Below are 6,000 nucleotides of genomic sequence, written 5' to 3' on the forward strand. Positions count from 1 at the left end.
CATCAAATCGTACACAAAAAGGATTGATGCCTTGGAGATGCCTAACGCTTATCAACCTCCAAAATTCTTGCAGTTTGATGGAAAAGGAAATCCGAAACAACATGTTGCACATTTTATTGAAACGTGTAACAATGCAGGGACTGAAGGAGACTTGCTCGTGAAGCAGTTTGTTCGATCGCTAAAAGAAGTTTCCTTTGATTGGTATGCCGACGAATTAGAATCTGGATCGATTGATAGCTGGGACCAGATGGAAGAATTGTTCCTTAATCGCTTCATAAGCACTCATCGCATCGTCAGCATGATGGAGTTAACACAAACAAACAAGTTGGAGGATGAACCGGTCGTGGAATACATCGATCGCTGGAGGACACTAAGTCTTCAATGCAAGGATCATTTTCCCGAAACTTCTGCAGTTGAGATTTGCACCCAAGGCATGCATTGGGACTTGGTTTACATCTTGCAAGGAATCAAGCCCAAAAATTTCCAGGATTTGGCAACTCGAGCTCATGAAATGGAGAATTCATTAGCCAATCATGAAGAAAAATCCGATTAGTCGGGCATTTGTTGATACTTCGACGATTTGGGTCCACAAGTCTGCAAGAACTTTCAACAATGATCCTGGGGGCAAAGGTGTAAAAGATCGTCCTCAAAGCTCCTAAGCACGAGCCTAAACTGCATTAAAAAAAAAGTCTTTGAACTACGTTTAGCTTGATCCAAAAAAGTGAAAAATAATCACTTTATTTGGTACGTAGGCATCTTGGATAATCAAAAAAATTCAAGGCCAGCCACATCAAAAACAAATTTGAAAATATTTTTGGAGTATAATTTGAAATTGTATTCCATAAACAAAAAAAACTTAAAGGAGTACGTATGTTTTGAAAAACACCAAATGTTTTTTAAATGAAGTACGACATGGGGGGCATTAGTAAAAAAAAAAGTTACTTTGTCTTCAAAAAATTATTTTTGTAAAATGATGACCATGAAAGTTTGTTGTCATTTACTCAAAGCTTGGAGAAACTCTAAAGCACCAAACATCTAGAACCAACGATCTGGAGAAAGCTTTCAAGCACCAGGGGTTCGCGAAAACTACATTGAGATCTGGAGAAAGCTTCCAAGCACCATCACGTATCAAAGTTCAAAAGGACTAAAACTTCACCAAATTCCTTGAAAACCTGGAGAAAGCCGTCAAGCACCAGGGATTCACCAAATTGTTCAGAGGGAGATTGACCTAGAGAAAGCCTTCAAGCGCGCGCCAGGAATTCGCCAAAATGTTGAATGTAAGGATTGGAGAAAGATGTATGCTGCAACCTTCAACCAAAATTATTCAACACTGGGGATCAACTCAACATTTCAAACATCAAGATTTGGAGTAAGCTTCCAAGTAAGCACCAAATCGCTCATCGACACCAAGAGTATGAGTTGGGACTCCATTTTGTTTCTTTATGGGACAAATGTATAGAAGGTGTCTACAAGGACAGGGCCTAAAAACTCCGTAAGCGGATTAATTTTTGCAAAAAGATCTCAAGAGAAAAGAAAGCAAAAGTTAATTTGCACCATCATACTTTTTGTGCAAAAAAAAAAAAAAAAAGAAAAAGAAAAATGTTTAATAGCTTATCATGTGAATGTGAGGAAGCTGGGGAATAAAAAAAAGACTTGAGGCCCACCATTATCACCAATTCATTGTTCATATTCAATTTTTCTAAAACAAAGGCTATTTAAAAAAAACAAAAAAAAAAAGTGAAAAGATGAAGAAGTTAGTTTGGCAATTAACATCAACCGGTTCAGCAGTTCGTGAAAGCAGGAACGAATACGGAGTATACGAAACAGAGAGAATGCGGAGCAACTTTACTGAAATCAAACAGATGTAAAATATTTGACGAAGTACACAAGCTGATGATGATGGTCTGTCCCGTTCCTTCTCGGACTCACTGACATCTTAGCTCCGTCGTCAAGATTAATGGTCGGACTGGTTCGATTATGGTGCCTTGTATAATTCGGACTCCTGCTCGGCTCGGTAGCAATGCTCTTCAAGGTAACGTAATGTGGATCCACTTTATAGTAACAATTATCGGCGTCGGTTCAAGGACAAAGGTAAAGGACAATAGGACACTTCACTTCTCTTCGGTCTTCCGCACTTCGTTGTAGCATTGAGAATGGTATCTCCTTCGTGGCCTCAAGATAATATACCATCTCTTAGCGTAGGTATGATGCTCGAAGACGCTAGAATGCAAACTCTGTCAAACCTTTTGTAGCTTCTTGGTGGTGGTGAATTAACCTGCAAGAAAATAATAAGAAAAAAAGGGTAAAAATTGGTCGAGCTCTTCAAACGTTGTTGTCTTCCTCCATGGCATTACGTCGTCAAGAATAGGCCTCTAAGGTATAACAACGGGAGCTGCGTCTCTAGCGTAGTTTTAATCTTCACAATGGTTCTTTCGCGGTGGCTCTGTGACACGGTGACAGGCTTTAAACAATGCCACTATGAGATTTAATGAATGACAACTTCTCCCTTGTATAGTTTATGGTGGTCGTGCAATTTGAATCGGTTCTTGTTTTAACTCCGCTACATCGAGGTTGGACTTAGGAATGAAGGCTATATTTGACAGTAATGTCTCCTCATATGCTCCTCAGTAAAGCAGCTCCGTCTCGTCGGTCCACTTTATCTTCAATGATGTAAAAGAAACAATCAAGGGAATATTTATAGTCAAAAGTCAGGCTTATCTTCCAAGAAGTTCATGCAAGTAACAACTCTCCACCAAGATTGCGGTCAAATTTATCTTCATTGAGTATTTTTTTTTGGAGTTGGGAGTCTTCCATCCGTTTACTGCTAGCAAGGATATATCATACACTACATATAAAAGAGAATTTAAATGTTGAGTGAAAAGGTCATTGCTACAGTGCTGTATTTTCTAAAAATGCCTTCCATGTCCTTTTTTTTTACTCCCTTCTAATCCGATTACTTTGTATTTAGCAACTGCAGGCCAATATCATCTCACAATATTATGGCCATACGGCCATACCCCTTTTCCCACCTCACAACAATAACGTAACAAAGAATTACCAACTACTTGGAGTAATTATAGAATTCATAATCATAAATTCGACATATATCCTTGGTAAAATTATTAATTTCAAACTTAGTCCATAAGTCTGATGTGTATTCAAGAAAAGAGAAAAGAGAAAGCTCAATTCTACCTATAATAGAGCCCACTTGCATATTTGGGTTTAGAGGAATGACAAACCAACGCAGCAATAACGATCCCGTTCCCATGTTCGACGACCACAACCACACATATACCACGGAGACCCAGCGACCAGGGACACCGACGATCATGAGGTCAAGCCGGCAATGTGTACCAATGGGAGGGTAAACGTAGAGGAGGAGATAAAATCAAAACAGTAAGATTCAAGAAAGATCAACACATAGAGCATTGACTATAATACCAAAACAATACACGACAACATGAGTGATAGAAGGGGACGGAGCACCGGCGAAGTGTAGCCGGCTAGCGCCAGTGGTTTCGGATCATTGAAGCAGCAGAGGAGTAAGAGAATAGTGGGGAGAGATATATCTTTTTTCGACTCTTTTTTCCTTTTCCCCAATTCTATCAAGAACTACTAATTTGACATTAGATTGAGCAATTGATTACCTCCTGTTTTTCTTGACACGAAGAATAGAGAACAAGAGGGAGTAACACGTGTTTGGCCAATCGCATGTAATAAAATTCATCATTCAAAAAATATATACATTCAAAAATCTTATTGTTAGGTTATGATACATATGAATAAACATAAATCATGCGGAAAAACCATAAAGCCAGGAAACATATTATTTACACATAATCATTTAACATAATTCAGATGCATACACTTTGTAGCGTGCCCTCCCTAGTTGCGCTCGAACCGAACAAGAACAAGTCTTTAGGACTCCAAGTGTCGTCCCTCCGTAGATAGTCCACAGCACGTTCGGATCCGCCTTAAGATTGACCAACTAGAATCGCCCTTAAGGTACTAGGATTTTCGGCTAATAGGCAAGTGTTTGTGGCTGATTTTTGCTTGAAAATCTTACCTTTGAATACTTCAATTCTCGATGTAAATATGTGACCCTAGGCACCTATTTATAGAGTTTATGGAAAGGAATTATAATCCTATTAGAATTCAAATCTATTTAATTATAATCCTAATAGGACTCTAATTAAACAAACTTTATCTATTAGGATTAGATTTAATCATATTACGAATCCCGGTAGCCTTAGGATTCGGAGAAACACACACGAGTGGCTCACAAGCACCGCACACCCGCACGCAGGCCTTGCGGCCCACGCCGAGCGCCCAGCGCAAGGCCCACTGTCGCAGCCCCATCCGTGCGCGCGCCCAAGCTTCGGTTGGGCCTGGCTTTTGCGCTGGGCCTGGTCGTTTGCTTGGCGTGTGGTTGTTGCGCTTGGCTTGCTGGGCGATGGCCCGGCTTCGTGCTGGGCCTTCGTCTGGCAGGCCTCGTCCGATGCTAATTCGTACGATACGCTTCCGATTAAATTCTCGATTCCGGAATTCATTTCCGATACGAACAATATTTAATATTTCCGATTCCGGAATTAATTTCCGTTTCGAACAAATATTTAATATTTCCGTTTCCGGAATTATTTTCCGATTTCGATAATATTTCCGATTCTGACAATATTTCCGTTTCCGGCAATATTTCCGATTCCGGCAATATTTCCATTTACAATAATATTTTCCGATACGTACCATGTTTCCGTTTCCGGCAACATCTACGACTTGGATAATATTTATATTTCCGATACGATCCATATTTCCGTTTCCGGCAATATCATCGTTTCCGGAGTATTCATTTCTTGCCTTTGACGATCTTAGCTCCCACTGAAACCAAGATCCGTCGATTCCGAATATCCATAGATGGAGTATTTAATTCCATTAAATACTTGATCCGTTTACGTACTATTTGTGTGACCCTACGGGTTCAGTCAAGAGTAAGCTGTGGATTAATTAATTCCACTTGAACTGAAGCGGCCTCTAGCTAGGCATTCATCTCACTGAATTATTAACTTGTTAATTAATACTGAACCGCATTTATTAGACTTAACATTAAATGCATACTTGGACCAAGGGCATTATTTCCTTCAGTCTCCCACTTGTCCTTATGGACAAGTGTGCATTTCCTAATTCCTTTGTCGCTCGATGCTTGCTCTTGAACATAAGGTAAGAGTTGTCATCCTTATTATGTCCAGAGGTGTTTCTCGGTTTCAGAGTTCAACTGATCAAATAAACAGATAATCATAACCTATGATTCATCTGAGCACGGCCATGCATTTTACAGTTTCTAGCTCTCCGAGTGGCATTGTACAACTTTTAAGCATCTCATCCCGATTTATGGGAGGACAATCCCAATCTTGAGATCTTGAGATTAGACTTCGTTTGATAGGTGATTACCTGAGCGTTGCCTTTATAGCCTCCTTTTACGGTGCAACGGTTGGTCAACGTCAAAGTAACCAGTTCTCAAACAAGTAATCTCAAATCACTCAGGTATTGAGGATTTAGTGTCTAATAATTTTAATGAAATTTACTTATGACAGATTTTCATCTCTTACAGTAAAGTTTCATAGGTCTGTCCGATACTAGTCTTCCCAAAGTAAGTATCTATGCAAATGATTACGACATTGCCATGTCCACATAGTTCAAGAAACAGAACTACTAGTCATCTTGCATTCTAGTCGTCTAACGTTTTCTATGCGTCCATCTTTATAGAAAACTCCGACCAGGGACCATTTTCAACTTTTGACATTCAAGTTCACTTGATAGACATTTCTTAGTCACAGGACTGGTCCTGACAGTCTATCTTGAATATATCGTCAAATTGAAGGGACTCATCATTTAATACTAAACCAAGATTAAATGGAATATGAAAATACATTTTATATATGATAAATGTTCAACCCCAATGTTTTACAACCATGGGCCTCAAACCCATCTTTAAAACAGTTCGTG

Source organism: Spinacia oleracea, chromosome 3 (assembly GCF_020520425.1).
Source record: "Spinacia oleracea cultivar Varoflay chromosome 3, BTI_SOV_V1, whole genome shotgun sequence".
In the NCBI taxonomy this organism is placed as follows: domain Eukaryota; kingdom Viridiplantae; phylum Streptophyta; class Magnoliopsida; order Caryophyllales; family Amaranthaceae; genus Spinacia; species Spinacia oleracea.